The sequence below is a fragment of the Alligator sinensis genome, unplaced genomic scaffold (assembly GCF_000455745.1).
Source record: "Alligator sinensis unplaced genomic scaffold, ASM45574v1 scaffold348_1, whole genome shotgun sequence".
NCBI lineage: Eukaryota > Metazoa > Chordata > Crocodylia > Alligatoridae > Alligator > Alligator sinensis.
In genome coordinates this window covers 1,175,360-1,196,694 of record NW_005841932.1, presented here as the reverse complement: position 1 = coordinate 1,196,694, position 21,335 = coordinate 1,175,360, and positions in this window count along the sequence as shown.

Genomic DNA, 21,335 nt, shown 5'->3' with positions numbered 1-21,335 from the left:
CCAGTCTGTTAAGGATGACCTCTTTGATAATCTTTTCCAAGACCTTCCCCAGGATAGAGGTCAGGCTGATGGGACTGTAGTTTGCCAGGCGGGTGGGGCTGGGCCTCAGAAGCAAGGCCAGGAGGGATGGTGGACTCTGACCCCTGCATTAGAACTACCCAGCTCCTGCCAATGGGACACAGAGTCTGTTGGAGACCCAGGCCTCAAGCCTGGCTGCTACCCCACAGTTAGGAAAAGGAGCTGCTTCCCACTCTGACCCCATCAGCTATGATGGACCTTGACTCCCTCTCTTTCAGGCTCCTTCAGTCCATCCTTCCACTTGTTTTGAGCCACAACCACTGAGTGCCCCAGGAAGCCAGGTGCTACTGCCCATTCCAGGGCTCCCTAAGCACTCCCATGACTCCCTTGGCCTCCCCTCCACCTCTGGCTGGGCCTGTCCCCCAGAGGTCAATGCTGGTGAGGCTTGGGTTCCACTCTGGCATGCATCTGCTTGACCTGGCTAGGCATTCAGCAAGGCTTTTGAGTCTGGTTCCCAAAACATTCTTCTGAGATTGGAGCTCTTCAGCCTCATCCCACACTGGGGCAATACCACATGGCTGGTACCTAGAGGAAACTAGACATTCTCCCCTCTGCTCCATGAGATATTTGCTTGGCCTCTTTGTGTTGGGGAGAATGCAGAGAGATTGGGCACAGTGCCACTTATTATTGCTTCTTTTTATGTTCCAACAGAAATGGACTGAGCAAAAAAAGAGAGGAGACAAAGAAAATCAATACAGAGGAAGTCACATTCCATACAAAGGGAAAAGCTCTAATTACTGTGGAAACACAAGTGCCTCCGCCTCAGTACACTAGCAATACCCCAGCACTTTCAGTACTCACCCCTCCCCCCCCCACGCCATGCCCTGAGCAAGACAGAATGAGGTGGCAGGTGCAGCATACAGTGCTGTTCTCCTAACACATGGAGTTGTAAGGTGAGGTTATACTTTTGACTCAACAAACATATACAGTTGGGACAGGTGTCAGAGTAGCTTACAGGGGAGGGGAAAATTTCAGCTAACAGGGAAAACCCCACTCCTTGTATCAGACCTGCCTCACCTTATGATGCTCTGACAGCACTTCTTTAAGCAGCTGAACCCAAAGGGGAGGCTCCAGGCAACATCAAAGCCCTGTTCTAGACCAAGGTCCTGCACTGTTTAGCCAATTCTGGTTGCTCTGGCTTCTCTAGGAATGGTGACTCAAACAAGCTGGGTGCTTCAGGGGATAGCACTTGTGGCAGGGCACAGGTTGTACCTGACACTTTAAGTGGCTTGAGCAGACTTTTGAGCAGCCATCAGGTGCAGTTAGATCTAATTAGGTAGTCACATCACTACATGAGCGCCCCTGGATTGGAGGAGGGCTGGGCAGCCTCACTATAAATCCAATCCCTAGGAGCTAAGCTGGCAGTTGCTGTAGGGAGCTGAAGGATGAAGACTGCCCAGCCAAAGATCTGCTGCTCCCAAAACATCCTGGAGGTCAAGATAAAAACTATGGGGATGGAGGAGTTTCCTGGTCCTGGGGCATGGTTTGAAACTGCACCCTGCTGGGGTTGGATGGTGTGGTGGGGCTACATGTGGCAGGGCGGTCTCCAGGAAATGCCACACTTGTGTCTCCACATTGAAAGGTGAGGATGGGGTGCCATATAGACTCAGAGAGGACAAGTCCAGGCATGTCATCAGACACCTGAGGCCCAAGGGGTGTAAGGCTCAGGAGCCCCAGTGATGGGGCAAAGTAGTGGCCCCACAAGGGGCAGAGAGCGAGCAAGCCTAGTGACGGCACAGCAGTGGACCCAAGAGGGGTCCAGAGTAGCTATGTGGCCCACAATCTCATAGAGTGAGGACAGCATCTGAAGGGGCCTGAGAAGATGGACCCATATCAGGGAGAGGGCTAGCTGCTCTAGAACCTACCCACAGAACTTCAACTGGTCCATGCTGGGGCCAAGACCATGAGGCTTAAAGGGCAAGAATGCCTACCATGAGGGATGGCCAGAGCCAGCGACTTGAAGTCCCGATTGACTTAGGGGTGAGGCCAGGGCCTATGAGGCCAAAGGTCCCAGAGGGAGCCACTGCTGAGAGGGAAAGGGGTCTAGGGAGCTTGTGGCCCAGGATGATGGTGAAGGTTAGGCCACCTGAGTAGGAGGGATTCAGGTTGGGGTCCGAATGTCAGTAGGAAATAAAGGGGGCCCCAGTGTGGGGCCAGAGGCATATAGTGATGCCACCTGCAAGGCATGGAACACGTTGTAGAGGCAGTACAGAGCCACATATTATGCCCTTGGCGTTAGGCATTAAATGGGCAGCCTCCTGCCTATAAACAACTGTCTAATTCCAACAAAGATGTGGCAAGTGAGTCAGGTGGGTGGACTGCCCTGAGCAGGTGGGTGGGCCAATGGTTAGACCAGCCTCAAAACAGTCTCTGTCACAGCAGTATAAATGAGGATGGAGAGGAAGCCACAACTTGCCCTGCAGGAGGCTCCAAGGAAAACATGTGTGAGAGGGGACTATTGATTTGATGGCCCCAGATGGTCCTTAGACAAGGGCCAGTTCAGGGAATGCAGAAAGGGAGTGGCTGTGGGTTTTGTGTGTGGGCAAAAGCAAGGTCACCCCATCAGGGAATCAAACGCCAACTTCTCACATGATAGACAGGGATACCTACCACTGCACTAACAAGGCCTAGGTGGATAGCTTTTTTCCACCCAGATGAATACTATGGGGAGGGAATCAGGCTCTGAAGAGCCAGCTGTTGCCATAAACTAGACAAGGAAGGCTTCTTCTGGCTGCTGTTGTAAAGAGCCGCAGCTGAGAGAAGGGTGCATAGGCAATGTGTGGGAAGGGTTAAGCGGGGGCCACATGCCCCTCCTTCCCCCTCCCCCCCCCCCCTCCCCCCCCCCCCCCCCCTGCCTCCAATTTCTGAGCTGACGGCAGGGCATGGAGCTGCAGTTTGACTGAAGCCAGTGCCCAGCTGCAGGGGAGGGGGCAGCAACAGTGGTGCAGAATTGTGCCCCGCTACTGTCAACACTTATACATTGTATGTGTGTCTGTGTGTGTGTGTTACCTGTTAACATAAAACCACATACATAAACTTTTATTTTCACTGAGTCTGGGCTAACGCTGAGCACACTGTGACTGAATCACTGCTTCCCACAGGTTCTGGGGAAGGGTTTAATTTGGATGTTTTGCCTAGCTTTGTCCTGAAAAACAAGGGAAAAAATCATTTGTTTCAGCTGAGGTTTGCTCTGACTGTTCTCAACAGTTCAAATAAAGAAGCCAAAGTGAAGCTCAAGGAATATATGCCAGAGCTAAAAATAATCTACCACATTTTCATTGTTCTAGTTGAAGCTGCTGTCAAGGAGCCCCCAGCGAAGCATTATGATTGAACAAGAGAGGGGCGGTATCGGGTATCTTTAAGCTTAAATCATAAGCAGTTGTAAGCATATTAAATCCGACTTTACACTCTTTGAAAACACTTTGTAAGAGTGTTTTGGTAAATGCAAAATATAAAATGCAAAGTTTTTAATTTAAGATTAGTGCTGTTACTTGTACCACTTACTCTTGTTGTTCAGAGTCCAACATTAATAAAGATTAACTTAGCTCATTTAAAAAAAAATACTTTGGGTCACTTTTAAAGAAGTTGTAATTTTGATCAGACTTCCCCAGGGACATTGTTACAAGGCCTCAGGCTGTCTAATTCACAGGTAACAGTTTGGAGTCTCTGTTGTTGCTTCTACATTGTAAATACATTTAATGAATAAATAGCCTCAGCCTTAACTCAAGAAAACATCTTTCTTTAAGAGAGGTGCTTTCTCCTATGCCTAAGTGCCATCCAAAATCACAGGTACAAATGTCTTGCTAGTTCTAAAGACAATTAAGTTATTTAGCTACAAATAAGATTAAATTTAAGTCCTGAGCCACCAGAAGCCTGCCTATCTAGGTATTTAAGCCATGTATTTTTTGTTTTTCTTCCATCAGGATAATATCTTATAAGAGAAAAATAACTCTCTTCTGCAGCCAAACCAGCAGGAGTAATTTTAAAGTTATACTTGGGCTTTTTATTTTTTATAAAGTGGAGAAAGGTTGACATGTTGAAACTGAGAAGTTTTGCATGCAATTCTGAAGGCACTGAAAGCAGCAATCCTTATTTCAGCTGGCAGAAAGTTTCCTTGATGGAAAAGAAATGCATTCAGTTAAACAGTGATCGCCCAAGATGTCTACCAGCTGCTTTAGACAGGAGTCCAGAGGGCAAAAGTGCCAGCACCTTCCACTGCCTTCCTCACTCTTCCCTTACTCCCACAGGCCCCTCTGCCAGAATAAAAGATCTTTCGCAAGGGTCCAGGAGGAACAAGGAAAAGTGGGTTACTAATGAGAAACACTAAGTCAAAACTAATCCTCCTATGCTCCCTGCTCACTTCAATGCTATGAACCATGCAGGGGTAGGGTGCTGGATAGGGTGCTACAGAAGTTTTTGGCATTCTGTGGATGTGTCTACACGAGATGCAAAATACACAATAGACTAATTCTACTTTGCATTAATACATCACAGAAAAAGCTGTGCTATTGTGCCAATGCACAGTAGAATTAGTCTACTGCACATTAGTATCACTAAAATGGTGTTCACTGGAGCTACTGCACAGTAGCACTAGTTCCTGCGCATTCAGTTGGTACCTGTTATTACATGTACTAAACTTAATGTGCAGTACCTATGGCACATTAATACTAGTCAGTCTAGCTGACACAAGGGGCTAGTGTCCCCAGATACCAATTGGCTGGGCCTCAGAAGCTCCTGAGGGCAAGTAACCCTGAGCTGCTGGCCAACACAGGTATTTATACTGCTGGGGCCAGGATAGGGCAGCTTTTTATACTGCTGGGGACAGCACAGGTGCTGGCCCCAGACTCTAGCTCCCCCTTGATGCAGATCCAGGAGGAACCAGGGAGGGTTATTTTGCCCCAAGTGGCACAATTTGCTCCACAACAAAGTGCATGTCCGAGTACGTGTGCTGAGGCAAAAAGCCCCGGCTCAAATATGCACCACTTCTATTTGAGCTGCTGCAAGCGCACATGCTTGCAGATGTGGACGTGCCCTATAAAGTTAAGCACCCTGAAATCCAGCTGACTTTAATATCAAAGAGTGCTCAGCACTGTATAGCAGCAGTGAATCTTACACAGGTTATGTTATCAACTGGGGGCAAATTGAACTGTAAAAGCAAATTCAGTGTAAAAAAAAATACCCTGCCTATCTTTTACCCTGTAGTGGATAAAGAAGGGTATGCTTAACCTTATTTACTTTAAGACCAAAGTTTCTGGCCTGATTTTAAGATCAATGTCTAAATTTCATCTGTTAAATATAATCTTCATATTAAGTATAATCTATAACAGCACTTTGACATGCCTCAATATATATGTGTACCATGACTTTGTACGTGTTACTTATTTTACTTTCTTACCATATAAGCTTTACTAAATGTACTGAAAAAGAAAGGAGCTTGTTTTGTTCTGTACATATCTGTCATATAATGGCTATTCCAACATTTCCATTCCAGAGTGGTGAATAGAAATTGCGTGTCATATTTTACTACTTTTTCTTCCTCTTACTAATGATTTAGTTAATTAACACTTCCAAGTATCACATCTCTTACAGAGTCAGGAAAGTGTGAAATTACCTTATTGCTGGTGACAAGGATGAAGAAATATTCCAGAGTCATTATTAGTACTCTGAGTCTAAAGTTAAAATTAAATATATCACATATTCTAGGTTGTAACCAAAGCAAGGGGGAAAATATTCAAGTCCAGTTCTCCATATTATTTAATATTTATTGATCCAGTTGAATTTAGGTCAGATTCATGGTTAATGCCTTGAACTGCAAATCACCTCAACTTTCTGCTGTAGGAAATACTTAATTAAAATCTACTGTGTCTGATTAGTATTTTATCTCACTCTGTACATCATTGTGGTTGTGAAGAACATGGGGCTGATATGTAATAATTTGAATACTGCCTATGACCTGCTTATAGAAATAACTATAGATATACTGGGTTATTGGAATGCTTACTGTGATCCTATGTTTGTTCAGTTCAATAGCAGGGCTGTTAAGGAGCCATCAGGAAAGCAACACAATGTCTCCGGGAAAAGTAACGGCCTAGAAAATATAGGGGGTGCATCTGCACAAGACAATTACTGCGGAGTTGCCTAATTAGCTCACAGTAAATATCTCAGCACTTACATGTGCGGCCCTATTATACCACAGGAAACTAATAAACTATGCAGCAGGTTAGTACTTGTAAATAAAAGTTCTTTCGTACTGCAGAGTTTTTTCATGTGTAGCAGTGCACATGTAGACACTGATGGGGCTGGTGGGGGCATGAGGGTACTTCAGAACAGTAATTTATTGCTTCACATTAATAAGTACATGTAGACATGCCCAGGAACAATAAAAAGCCACTGACCATCATCTTTGAAAACTGATGTTGATCAGGAGAGGACCCAGACAATTAGAAACAGGCAAATATAGTGCCCATCTTTAAGAAAGGGAGGAGGATCCAGAGAACTAGAGACCCATCAGTCTCACCTCAGCCCCTGGAAAAATCATAGAGAAGGTCCCCACAGAATCCATTTCTAAGCACTTGGAAGAGAAGAAGGTGATTAGGAAACAGTCATCATGGATTCACCAAGCACAAGTCATGCCTAACCAACCTATGATGAGATGACTGGCTCTTTGGAAGCGAGGAGAGCAGAAGACCTTTGGAAGTGGGGACAGTAGTGATATACCTTAACTATAGCAAGGGTTTTTATATGGTCTCCCACAACATTCTCACAAGCAAGCTAAGGAAGTACAGGTTGGATGAATGGTCTGTAAGGTGGATAGAAAATTGGCTGGATCATTGGGCTCAGAGTGTAGTAACTCTATATCTAGTTGGCAGCCAGTGTAAAGTGGAGTGCCCCCAGTGTTAGTCCTGAGGCTGGTTTTATCCAATATCTTCATCTATGACTGGAAGATAGGAAGAAGTACAATAGGGGATATGCTGGAGAGTAGGAGTAGGATTCAGAGAGACCTCTACAAATTAGAGGACTGAACCCAAAGAAATTGTATGAGGTTCAATAAGGATAAGTGTGAAGTCCTGCACTTAGGACAGAACAATCCCACGTACAAATACAGGCTAGGGGCTGACTATCTGACTGGGCAACAGCTCTGCAGAAAAGGACCTAGGGGTTACAATGGACAATGAACTAAATATGAGCCAGCAGTGTACTGTTGTTGCCAAGAAGGCTAACAGCAGACTGGACTGCATTGGTAGGTGTGTTGCCAGTAGTTCAAGGGAAGTGATTATTCCTCTCTGTCACTGGTAATGCCACATATGAATTAGTGTTCAGTTTTGGCGGGGCCCTCTACAGAAAGGATATTCACAAATTGGAGAGAGTACAGCAGAAGGCAATGAAAATTATTAGGAGACTGGGGTACATGACTTATGAGGAGAAGCTGAGGAAACTGCTTATTTAGTTTGGAGAAGAGAAGACTGAGAGGTGATTTAATAACCTTCAACCACCTGAAGCATGATTCGATGGAGCCAGAGTGTTCTCAGTGGTGACAGAACAAAACAAGGAGCAATGGTCTCACATTGCAGCAAGGGAAGTTTAGTTTAGATATTAGGAAAATCTGTCTCACTAGAAGGGTAGTAAAGCACTGGAACAGCTTACCCAGAGAGGTGGTGAAATCCTTGGAGGTTTTTAAGACCCAGCTAGACAAAGCCTTGGGTGGAATGATATAGTTAGGAACAGCCCTGCTTTGACCAGGGGGTTGAACTAAATGATCTCCTAATGTCCCTTCCAACCCTAATATTCTACGATTCTATTATTTTAAGTTATTGTTATTATTAAGCTATAAAGGAGTTACTTCCTTGGCCCTAACCAAAAGTTACACTGCTATTTCTCCAAGTGTAAGTGAATGAGCAGATCCAAAGGATTTTAAACAGTTAAAATGACTTGATGAAGAGGGATGCGAGGCTGTTAAGGGCTATTTTATGCAGAAAGTTAACACACAAATAGGCCCTAATAAAAGGTTGCTTGGCCTTTCTAGTAGGACTGTGCAAAACAGCACCATTTCGCTTTGACTTCCATTTCAACAAAACACTGTTTCGTTTTGAGTTTTGTTTTGTTTTGTTTTGAAAGCACTGTTTCACTTTGTTTCATCAAACCTGTTTCACTGTTTCAACATTTCACCCATAGGCTACTCTGCCCCACCATTGTCAGCTTCTTATCTGGCTGCTCGCTAACCCCTCCCACCACCGGCGCTGCCACCAATGGTGGTGGTGGCTTCTTTGCATCCATGGCGCATGGGATTGGGGCAGGGGTGGATCCCTGAATGAGCTGATTCCCTGGCCTGCTTGCCACTGGCCCCAGGCAACATAACCAGCCTCCTGTCATCCAGCAGGCAAATCGGGGGCCTGCCCCCCTGGGAGCAGTCCAGCACAGCCCCTCCTGTGGGTACAGGTGAGCCCCCAATCTGCCAGCTAGATGGCAGGAGTCAGGTGCCACTGGCTAGGACCAGTGCTGGGCACAGCCCATGCCAGGAAGATCGCTCCTGCCGCTAGCCCCAGCCGGCAGCCCCAGCCTCCTGTCATCTGGCAGGCAGCTCAGGAGCTCACCTGCACCCCTGGGAGGGCTTGAGGGGCTGTGCTGGACTGCTTCTGGGGGTGTGGGCCCCCAATCTGCCTGCCAGATGACAGGAGACTGGTGCTGCCGGCTGGGACCAGAGCTAAAGCCAAGTAAGCCTCACTTAAACTCAAAATATTTTGAAACTTTTGAAATGTTTTGAGTACTCTTGTTTCATTTCAAAGCTGTTTCAAAGGCTTTTGTTTCATTTTGATTGCACTGTTTTGAGCTCAAAATGCATCAAAACAGCTATGAAATGAAACACCAAGTGAAATTTCACACTGCCCTACTTTCTGCCCTCTTTGGTTGAGAAGTAACTACCATAAAAGTAATATTGAAGCTAGACAAAAATACTGTAAGGTGGATACAAAACTGGCAGGAACATTGTGCTCATTGAGTAGTTATCAATGGCTCAACATCTTAGTGGGAGAAGGCATCAAGTGAAGTTCTCTAGGGGTCTGTCCTGGGTCCAGTTTTGTTCAGTATCTTCTTTAATGATTTGGTGGATAGAATTGAGTTCATACTTAGTAAATTTATGGATGACACCAAGTTGGGTAAAGTTGCAGACACTCTGGAGCGTAGGGCTAACATCCAGAATGACCTGGATAGACTAGAGAAATGGTCTCCAATTAATCAGATGAAATTCAATAAGAAAAAGTGCCAAGTCCTGCACTTGGGATGAAATAATCACATGCACAAATACTGAGAGGAGAATGCTAGACTGCAGTACTTCAGAGAAGAACCTGGGAGTTACAGTGGCCCATAAACTGAGTCTGAACCACCAGTGTGCTCTTTTTGCAGAAAAAGCCAACAACATACTGGGTTGTATTAATAGGAATGTCTCTTGTATATTGAGAGAAGTGATTCTTCTGCATTATTTGGCACTGGTAAGGCCCCAATTCTGCCCACACTTCATCTGTATCCTTCCCCCTCTCCCCCACCTCCCCACAACCCCTTGTTGGCTGTGGGCTGCAGGCATTGCCAACCCATTGTCACCTCAATGCTGGACACATTCAGCTGGGGTGCCCCTCCCCCCCACCCCATGTGAGCAAAAGAGCTGGCATTGCTCACATGCAGGTTGTCCCAGCCCAGCCAAACTCTCCCTGTGCAGCTCGGCAGTGCCCATGGACAGCAAAGGTTTTCGAGGTGAGTGGGGGGCCCTGGTACATGGGCAGCATTGCTCACCCATGGGGGGCTGTGCTCCCTCAGCCTCAGTTACTGCCCCTGCCCCCAGCTCCGCTCCTCATGAAGTAGCCCCACTAGGGCAGTGAGAAGCACTTCCCTCCCACTCCCTGCTTGGCCCCACCTGATGATGCACCACTGCTGCTGCTGCTGGCTGGGACAGACAGGGGTCGGGACTGGGTGCTGCACAGAGGTGCAGGTGCCCCCATGGCTCCATCTTTTTACAAGGAAATGCCACGTAAAATGGCTGTTTGCTGGGGAATTCCCCAGTAAGTGGCAGTATCGTGGCATTTCCTTGCAAATTGTATTTTTCATTAAAACCACATAATTTCATGATTTTCATAAAAAATAGGAAATTGCATTTTAAACCAGACCCTACTTATGATCCTATGATTTTATGAGCACGATTTAGCTGTCATTTACTGCAGTGTAAGAACATGCAGACAGACAGTTGCCACAGAGCAGCCGTCCCCTGAGTTTCCAAGGGATGGTAGCCTGCAGGAAGAATTACACCAGATAGACTGTTTTATTCTTTTAAAATCCTGTCTGATCAGAGCTCTGAAGAAAGGACTGAAGGAAAACCTATTCAGGTCTATCGAGTAACCATGTGGAGGGAGGAGAGAGTACATGCAATGTTGTCACCGGGTCTGAGAACAAGAGAATCATAGGTTACCCTTGAGAGAGAATATATAGCCCTATATCTTCATTTACTTTCACTCAGTAAAGTGATTTTTACCAAGGTCACATCATGACAATGGAGGAGGGCTACTTGGCTGCACATTATACCAAGTGAAAGTAATCTTGGTAGGTTCAGGGAAGGAACCAGAGGAAAAGGAAAAGATTATACCATCTCACCTTGAGGGAGGGTTTTTGTTTTTTTGTTTGTTTGGTTTGGGTGGGTGGGGGCTTTTGCTATTGAGTTTGCAATCAAATTTTGTTAACACTGTAGTCACCTTTGGCTATGAGGGTGTAAATAGTGGGCAAGATTGCTTTTTTTCCCTTTGTGCCTACCAGAGATGTAGTTATTTTTCCTACTGATTCCATTTTTTTTTTGCTGTAATTGTTTTGGTCTTGGATATCCTGGATGTTCCTTCTTTCCCATACTGAAGTTTATATCTGCTGAGGGACTTGAGCTAAGAGCTAATAGTTCAAGTGTAGGGTATTCTACAAAGTGTCCTTGGCTGTAGAAATCATTTGCTATCTTAACAACAGAGCTCAAGTTGGCTACCCTTTAGACCATGGCACAACATATATCTGCTTCTTTAGGTCTTTCCTGATGGTCTAAGCCAAGGAAATGTCAATCAAATGATGGGTAGGAAGAATTTTTATGGCAGTTTCAAGCAATTTTTATGGATGATGCTGGATCTTGTGGGTTTGAGAGGAGGGAGTTGTTTTTGTTCTTGTTTTGTTTCTGAGTACGTTGAGGTGAGAGGATCCATATTAAAGTCATTCTGGTGTTTATATTAGGTAGATGCACCTAGAGCAATGTATAGGCACATTTATAATGAATAAATGTGATGTTTAAATACAACCTAAGTTAATGTCCAAGTTAATGTCCCTCAAAAACTAGAAACTTGACAGAGAAAACAGAGGAAGCTATAAAGCTATCAACCACATGCTGCCATATAATTCCCATATAATTTTTATAGAGTCAATTCCCTTCAGTCAGTTACAACATCACTCATTTAAACTACAAAGAGAAAACTGAGCGGTCACTAATAGTTTGATGGCAATGGGAGCATTCATAATACTATACTCTCTTGAATAGTAACATAATCAGTTGTATTTTGTCACTGGAAAATAATATTTTGGTAAACTCAAACAAGCAACCAAGCCATGGAGTATTCGCCATTTATGCATACTTTCCATGAATTTCAGGTGCTTTCTTTGATCTGGATAATGAATAATTTTCCCCCTAAACTAATTTAGACAGACAATTTCAGACAAGCCAGTCTCAATATGTCAGTGTCATTCAGCAGCTAGCCTTAAGATCATCTAATGCTACTGCTATGTTTTACCCTTGATTGCTCTCCTAACTCAGTATGTAGCAAGTGATTTAAGTTACCCTGAATAAGAGGACTAGACTCCATCCATAAAGGTGACTTTATTTCCTCTTCTTGGAGTGGAGAATTCTTATAAATGGAGATGTTTTGGCTTTCAGCAGGTACATATACTGTCTAAAAAGGACATGCACTTAAAAGTGTGTTGTTCCATACACCTCAAATAATTGTTTTATACTTCCTCTCTTGCTCCTTTGTTTCTTAGTTACATAGTTAAAACTAATTTGAAACAAAAAGTTTGATCAGCTTTCTTAAAGTAGTTTGTTTGGGGCGGGGCTTGGCGGGGGGCGTTGTTTGTTTGCTTTAGTATTCACATTTTTCTCTCTTTGATAACTTCACTATCTAAGTTGTGTTGCATGTTCAGTCTATGAGTAGCCAGATTGTGAAGATACTCTAGGTCTAGGATTGGCACTATTGATCATTACAGTAAGAGTTAGCTAACAAAAGCTTACCACAGGAAGAACCTCAGCTGCTTGTCACTGCCTGTACATCAAAGGTACCTGTACACGAGCATGGATGCCAATCCAATGCACTGTAATTCCAGCGCATTGGAGCAGACTTGATTGACTGAGTCTGCTGGAGCATGGCAGTTGCCATGCTCCAGCTGCCTCCTGCATCTCATGTATTAGCATCCCCGCACTTAAAAATGGTGGCCAGGCACTTGAACTAAAGCTCATTGAACAAGGTTCAGTGTAAGTGCCCCCACCACCATTTTTAAACACAAGGATGCTGACACATGAGACGCAGCAGCACTTTAATTCGAGCAGTTCTTGGAGCTGCTCGAATTAAAATGCTGCTCCCCTCACCCCCAGACCACATGTAATAGTGCCCCAAAAATTTAATTTTTTGCAAAGCAAATAAGAGTTTTCATTGTGGAGAAGAGGCTTTAGCTTACAGCAGAATGAAATTGCATAAAATGCCATGGCAAGAAGACAAAATCCTTTGTCTTTAATTTAAATGCAAAGCATTAGGCAGCTCTCAGACAAACATTTGAACAGGCCAACTGAGTGACAGCTAGTATGAGAAAAATGTATCTTCCCTTGTTGTACTTGCTTAGATAAAATTTACAAGTTTCTTCTCACTTGTAACCCACAAAGCATATGTGGCCAGGGTAGTCTGGTTAAACAAATACCTGTATAAGGATAAAACCTCTTAACCAAGAAGCGTAGTAATGTCTCATAGCTAGGGACCTACTGAATTCATGATTTCATGATTTTCACAGAAAATGCAAAATCGGTAGGCCCCCACAAAAAAGACTGGTCCCTGCAAAAAAAAATGGTAACCACGAAAAAGCATGAAATTAGCAAGCAAGTGGGGAAAAAAGGAGAGCTGAAAACAGTGAGAAGCCCTGGCATCCCGAAGCACAGAGGGAGAAAGAGGGAGGGAGAGGAGGGGAAGATGTTTGCAGTGGAACAGAGCCGGCCCCTCATACCTCTGATTGGCCGAGAAGTTCTGGAAGCCTCACCCCTCCCCAGAGAGTGACAGATAATCATCTGTTAATCTCTGGAGAGGGGCAAGACTTCCAGAGCCCCTCAGCTAATCAGAGGTGTGGTGGGGGGGCTATGCTCTACCACGCAAATGGCAACTGGTGCCATGCTTAGACCACAGAATCAGGAGGCAGGCACCCTGAATTCAGTAGGTCATGGCTCATAGCATAAGTAAAAGAGAATAATAGCATTTTTAATAATACATTTTTTAATGTCAATGCAACCAGAAAGCTGTTATTCACCAGCCTTCATAATCTAGAGCAGAATCTGAGCAGGCTTACCCTTCAGTAAACAAATTTTTCATGGCCCACCTTTGAAATGATGGTTACAGGGAATTAAGCATAGTCTGACAGTTGCTCACCACAGCCATGTCAAACTGCAAATATGAATTGTGTTCTAATTTCCTTAATGTTATGACTTAGGAAATCCTGTAGGTCAGATTAATCAGCATTCAGGTTTGCTAAACCTTTTTACTAGACTGTCATTTAATTTTAGAGGTGACAGCTTCCCTTCTTCAAGTCTATAATACCACTCCATATCCAGCATTGGATAGAGAAAAGAAAAGAGAGATTTGCTGTATTATGATGACAGCTGTTCATAGAGATGGCTCATGAGTATTATTATGCATCTCATGAGAACTTGTAAAATCTCATGCTATCTCAGAAGGATTCAGTGTCACTTAGTTAAGAGAAAAAAGAGTGCTATTGTGAGATCTGTGTACAGTTAACCACAACCAAATATATGAATTATTCTCTTTCAACACTATATCTTTGAACGATGCTCCCTGAAAACTAAACACAGATAACTGTTGTTACTTTTCTTTGTCCCTGGTAAACATATGGATAGTTAAACAGATTGTAAGCACGAGTAGATATATGATCTCTGTAATGATGTGACTTCGAACTTTAGACACTAAGGTCACATCCAGAAGAGGACACACATGCTGTTTGTGGCACTGCAGACCCATCTGTGACTTTGCAAACCACGTGCACAGCACATGCAGGTGTTCACCACATTGCTAATTTGCACTGGGGTATATCGGTGTCAAAAAAACTCATGCCTGAAAAAAGTGGGGTGGTGCACTGATGGCAGCATGTGCTGCCCAAAACCAGAGCCTGGCCAGCCATAGCCATGCTCTGGCTGTCAACCAGGCTCCACACGTCTGGATCGCTGCTGCTGGAGCCCCAGGATGCTTCCAAGACCCCAGGTACAGCTGCTGGGGCCAGACCAGGTGCTAGCCCCAGCTTCCTGTACCCCACCCAGAGCATTTTTCTCCATGCTAACCTCACTGGCAGGGATGTGTGCGGGGGCAAAATAAATCAGCACAATTTTGTTCTGCTTTTTTTCCCCATGGCAACTGCATGCCCCTGCTCATGGGGATGTGGCCTAACAGGCATGCATGGGTGTTTTTAGCTGCTGGCTCTCATTAACATTAACTGCAACTGACTGGTTAAATCTCTATTAACCCTTTGTTATATATGATACATTTTCATGTGGATTATAGAAGTTAACTTTTTGTTTATGTCACTCCAGTTAAAATGACATTTAATTTTAATATTGGTCATTTTGATAGCAATTTCTCTTGGTCAAGAGAAAAACAAGAAGGGCTGCAAGTCATCTACCTTAAGCTGTGTCTAAGTGACAGGCAAGTTTTGCTATGCTCATCCCATTAACACAAATAACACCTTTAAGATATAGGTCTACTGTTCAAAAAGAAGTTACAAGTATTCAGTAGCTGGATTCATTTTCAGGACTTACTCCAAACCTTGAGGAATTTTAATTAAAATAAGAATAATTACAATATTTTTTAGAAAGGCCTTTCACGCACTGCCTAGATTTTTTTTCTTTTGTAGCTACGGTAAGCCATCCAGTTAATCTCACGTTCAATTTCTAAAACTGATTGCTAATATGAAAAAAATGAACAGTACCTACAAGCACTTCTAATTGTAGCACCCATAAATAAAGATGCAAGAGAAGATTGGGTGCAATCACCACTGCCCTGAGCCATGTGGGGGGCTCTGCACAAGCGCCCCCCCCCCCCCAAAGCCCCAAGGCCACTGCAGGAGCAGTGAATCCTGGGGTTTTCCTTGTTATATTTTTTTCTAAGGGCCAGAGCTGGAGTGGGTGGGGCAGCCATGGGGGAGCTGGGGGAGCGAGGGGGGGGGCAGGGGCTTGTGGCACAGCTCCCCATGCAGTGTGGAGCAGTGGAGGGCAGCAGGATTGCTCCCCACCCAGCAGCACCGGGTGAGTCAGGGCTGTTTTTTAAAGGGCCCCTCCCCCGCCCCTACTTACCAGCTCCAAATCTGGCTGCAGCAGCCTGCTGCAGTAGGCAGGGCCTGTCCAAATCATCATAGCTCTCTGAATCTTTTCCAATGATTCGGAGAACTTTGAATCAATTTGAACATTTTTATTGGTCCCCTGATTCAATTCGGATTCAGAGATTCAGCCACTGAATCCGGCCAAATCTCCTCTGAATTGAATCAGCACCCGAAGCTTCACGCAGCCTTATTGGACATCATTGTAATCTGTACAATTTGATGAATCGCTGATTAAAATACCTAGTCCTCATTAATTATGGTTTATAAATAGAGTGACCATACATCTCAGTTTGGCTGGGACAGTCCCAGATATTGTAGGCCAGTCTCAGTTGGTTGGTGAAATTCAAACAAAAGTCCCAGAATCACAGAGGTGCAGGGTACAATCTGGTGAGGAGGTCGCACAGCATGGTTCACCAGGAAGGCTAGCAGGCAGGCACTACTGTTGTTGTGCAGGAGCTAGGCTGGCAGATTGGATTGGTGCCCAACCCAGTCCACCACCCACCTCCAGCTGCTGCTCAGGAGAAGCCAGGATAGGCATTTGTAGGTGGGGTGGTGGTCCAGTCAACCCACCTTGGTCCTGCACAGCAGCGGTGGTGTTTACCTGACTTCCTGGCACACAAGGCTGCTTTGCCTCCCCACCAGACTGTGCCCTGTGCTCCTGCCCACCTGCTTCTGCCTGCACAGTGCTGCTGACTTGGCAGGGGAGGAGGCAGTGTCCTGGATTTCCATAAAAGTAATATGGTCACCCTATTTATAAACTAAATACCAGAACCTAAATGTAAAAATGTGACCCAAACTAGCATACATTACTTTTCAGTGTAAAAACTTCCCTGGCTTAGATATGCCATGTGCTTATAACAAGGTTTAAGAGGTAGTAAGGTTCTAGCTTCAGAAAAGAAAAAGATGTATTTCCATAAGATAAACAGGGCTCATCTATCATGTGTAATGCCATTTTTTTTCTTCTTAGCAACTCATTTGATAGGTCTTCCAAAGTAACATGGATGTGAAGATAGGATCCCTTTGACTAAATCTATAGGGGGTAGAATACTTGTCTCTATCAGAAAAAAAGTACATTTTGTAAGTTAAGCTTCTAATGCCTTTTAAAAGTTTGGCAAAATGCCCAAAAAGCAGAAAGTTCCCTTAATTCTGCCTGGAAGCAACCATTTTCATTCAATGAGCTCTAATTCAAAAGGGAAAGACCCTGGCTGAGAATGATATATTTTCTTCTTTGAGAATATTTATTCTAAGTAAGGTCTACCTAAAGATTGAAAAGATTCAATTTTGATTTCTAAAATTTAATGGCCAATGACTTGAAATCTTGGATAGGCTAACACTGTAGCCTATCACTATCTATTTATTTATGTATGGAGTTGAGCTCTTTTTTATATCGAAGCATGAGACTTGGAAGACAAAATGTCCAATCAGATTTTGAAATGTACATATTGTTGCAAATGACCCTGAAAGAAAGATGGCATCAGGACAAAAGTATCATTAAAAGCCATCCATTAAATGCTCTTGATAAAAGAATCAATAACCAGGGTTCGCATGATTCCACTTTTCCTTATAATCTGTAGAATAAATGGAAGTTTTGTGACATCCATGAGTGATAACAGAGGTTCCAGTAGGATGTATTTATTTATAATGAGTAGGCTACAGATGTCTAATTACCTTCAAAATAGGTTTTGGCTAGAAAATAATTTTGTGCGGATTAAACTATCTAAGACCAAATACTGCTCCAGGGTACTGGATAAAAGGAAAAAGAAGTGACAAAGTGGACAAGAGAGCTATGGGTGAGTGGAACTAGGTTTGATGGCATCTCTGCTGCTAAGCTGGTGGCAGTTCTACAAGTTGTTTGTCGCAGTAGGCAGTAACCTGCATAATTGTGAAAATGTTAAATAATAAAAGTGATGAAAAATAAGCACTGCTATTTTCTGTCAAAATTATTAAAAAATAAAAATTGAATTCTTTCAAGCCTAATTATGATGACATTTAAATTGCCTAATTACATTCCATTGTTTCTTCAGGTTCCATGCCTTGTTCATAACCCTTATTCTCAGTCTTAAGCATGTAAGCAGAACCACTGACAATCCCCTATACATCTACATCCATGCAAGAATCTAGAATCATCAAACACTGGACAGAAACACATGGATGCCTATCTTGCTGGGATTATTTGACCCCTGCTGACTGCCTACCCTTTGAGCAGGGGGCTGCACCCAATGATCTTGCGAGGTCCCTTCCAGCCCTAATGTCTATGAAATCTATTAAATAAATGTGTTGCCTCATGTACAACTTTAACATTATCCTCCTAGAGACATGCATTATAATACAGTAGGCCAGAACCACATAACATTATTTCTGCAGAGTACCAGATTTCAGTGAAGCTTCTAATACTTAAACATATGCTTAATATGCTGGTTTAATGCCCCTTTGAGCTTGCTGAACAATGTGCAGTGAAAAAGAAAGTAACAAATGAAGAGAAGCTCTCATTTGTGTCCAAAGTGCATTTGTAATTACACCTCTGTGTATCTGGGGTATGTGGTTCAACTTTAGTCTTATGCAACTGAACAAAATTTTCCAACCAGAAGGTGTACACTAATTATTTTAATTTCCAAAGGGAAATTAAAAGTACATGTAAATATTGATAAGCCAATAGGAGTTGTATTGTATGCAGTCTTAGTCTTCATTTCTTTTTCTTAAGAATGCTCTTTCCTCCTCTTCCACATACCATCTAATAATGAGCAGTGATTGACCTCTACTCATTCTATAGCACTATATAACCACCTAGCTCACTACTGAATTGATACATATGTACAGAGGGAGAGAATTATGTGACTTTAATCTTTGCTGCTTTTTCTTGCTTGCATACATTTGCAATCATAACATTCTCTTCTGTTTCTATGAATGTAGATAAAGAAATACAGAAATACAGATATAATTAGATACAGATTATATTATTAACAAGTTGTGCATCACAGCAGATATTTCATTAACGATCACCTAAGACTAAATGAAACTTTTCCTGACTTTCCAATCTAGTGAAAGGATTATGGGATCAAATGTAATTAAATCAGTGAGAGAAAGAGAAATTAACAGCTCCTGCTGGGTCCCTATCACAAAATTTGCTTCAGCAGTTTATTTTTCTTTCCATTTAATGGGTTTAATTATTACACTGCAACTAATAAGAAATTAATAGATTTTAAAGTCCTGCAAGCATTCAAGATCTTATATCCATGCATTATTCTTAATTATAAAAGGTTACAGTTGAACTATTTTTATGAGTGAGTACAAAAAGAGGAAAGCTAAAAAAGAAGGTAAACTCTTCAGCAAAACAGAAGACAAAGTTGTTAATTTCTCAATTAAATTTTTTAAACTTAAGCAAAAGAAAGATGAGTTTTGGACAAAAATTGTAAGACCATATGACTGATAGAGGTGTTCATTTGTATACCTATATTTATGTGAGCAGATTATGGAGTTGTACATATGTGCTATTTAAATGCCACATTTTGTGCATATATATTGTAACTATGGCATAACATTTTCTCTTTTTAAGATACAGGTATAGTATTGTTATAGCCAGGATCATCTGGGAAATATGCAAGAAGCAAGATTTATTTGAAATCTTTTATTGAACGAGCTATATAAGTGAGACAGTGAATGTTTTTGACAACAAAATGCCCTCCGCTTTTTCTATACGCACTTAATATTAATTAAGAGCCACTGCATAAAATAATAATGCTCTTTCCATTGCAAATATTACAAACATTTAGACATTTGGTTCTGAAGAAAATGTGAATAAAATAATATGTCTAAACTTTTTCTTGCTTAGGCCCTACATCACAAGCAGTTGTGCACTACCAACTTCCCACTGACTTGGGAAAGGTTCCCAGCACACTGCAGAAATAAGGTATTTTCTGATAGGTTCAGCAACTGTCTTTTTAATAATTTTGTTGACAGCCATATAACTGGTCCTGATGGCTTAAGGTTTAACTAAACTTTCATGTAAAAAAAATCTAACACAAAGTTTATAAAGATCAGCTTCAAAATGTAAATCCAACGAAGTGCAATTTTTGTATTTCAAAAGACATGATGTTCAGGATACTTCTGGAGTCTTTACCGGATTAATTTTTAGATGTTTTCTAACTGCTTTCACTGTAAGTTAATAGGAAGCTACACTGTAGAGTCTGAAATGGTAGTTTCTTAGCTGTCAAATGCATATTTTAACGCTAGTGTTCTTGTGTTGCAGTTTAAGTGTTGACTCATTTAGAAACACTTAAGTAAAATGTAATGATGTGTTTCCCGAGGACTAATTTTTGAGTATATGAAGCAGAGTTGTTGACCCTTTCCATTATGGGTTTAGTCTGTAGAGACTCCACCAAATTCACTTAGACTATACATAGATTGGACCACAGGTTGGTACTTTCTGTAGTTTGTGTTATATGTATCAACAAACAGAACACTGAATATATAATAAATAAATAAATAAATAAATAAATCAGTTACTGTGCATATTGTCTGTGCTCTGTTTCTGACAAGTACCATAAAGCTAGATGACAGAGAAAGAGAAGGAGGGGGAATTATTATTATGTGGGGCACCCAAATGCATCAAACAATCGTGACTTCCCTGTGCTAAACTTGGAACAGACTCATAATTAAAGACCATCTCTGCCCTAAGGAGCTAACAGTCAACAGAATTAGACAAAGAGAGGAGGTCTGGATCAAGTTGGCTCATAAGCAGGAATCCTGCTTTTCTCCGATTTAAAAAAATCCCCAATTTTCGGTTAAAAAAAAGTAACCCCAAATCTACATTTTTCCGTGATTAAAATGGAACACCACTAATATATATAATGTGGGGTGGGCAGGGAAGTGGTCTGATCTAAGCTGGTGGAGGATAGGGGAGAAAAGTGGCCTGATTAGCAGGGGCACAGGGGGGCAGTTGGTCTGATTCGGGACAGCAGGAGAGGAAGGGAGGTGGGGTGTCTACTCTAATGTGTGTATGTATACATGTACATATATATGTATATATGTGTTTACCCTAATGTATACACATACATGTACCCTAAAGCACCACTGTGTAACACAGGAAATGAGGCAAGATGGACCTATGGTCTGACCCAGTAAATGGCAATTCTTATGTCCTCAACATGATCTGGATAACATGGATCAGAGATAAACCTGCCCTGGAGTGGCGTAACTTTAAACTGCCTAAAGCAGGGGTGTCCAACCTTTTTGAATGTGGGGCCGGATCATGAACTTTTTATCACCCAATGGGCCAGCGAGCCATATTCAAAGACCTCACAGGAAGTGGTATCACATCAGGAAGTGGTCACATGACTTTTGACACCAATGAAGTTGCAGGAAGTGACAATGAAATGGGTCTAAATAACCAGTTCAAAACTCTCCCTCTATAGCATCCACCTCTGCGACTGTTCAGGACAGGATACTGAGCTAGATGAACCATGGGGCTGACCAAGCATGGCACTTTTTATGCTCTTATGTTCAGAAGCTCTTATGTTCTTTGGCTGAGCTTCCAAACTATGGCTGAGATTTGCAAAAAGGGGTAGATAGGCATGTTACAAAGTTGTCATAAAAGATTTGGAGCCCTCTAAATC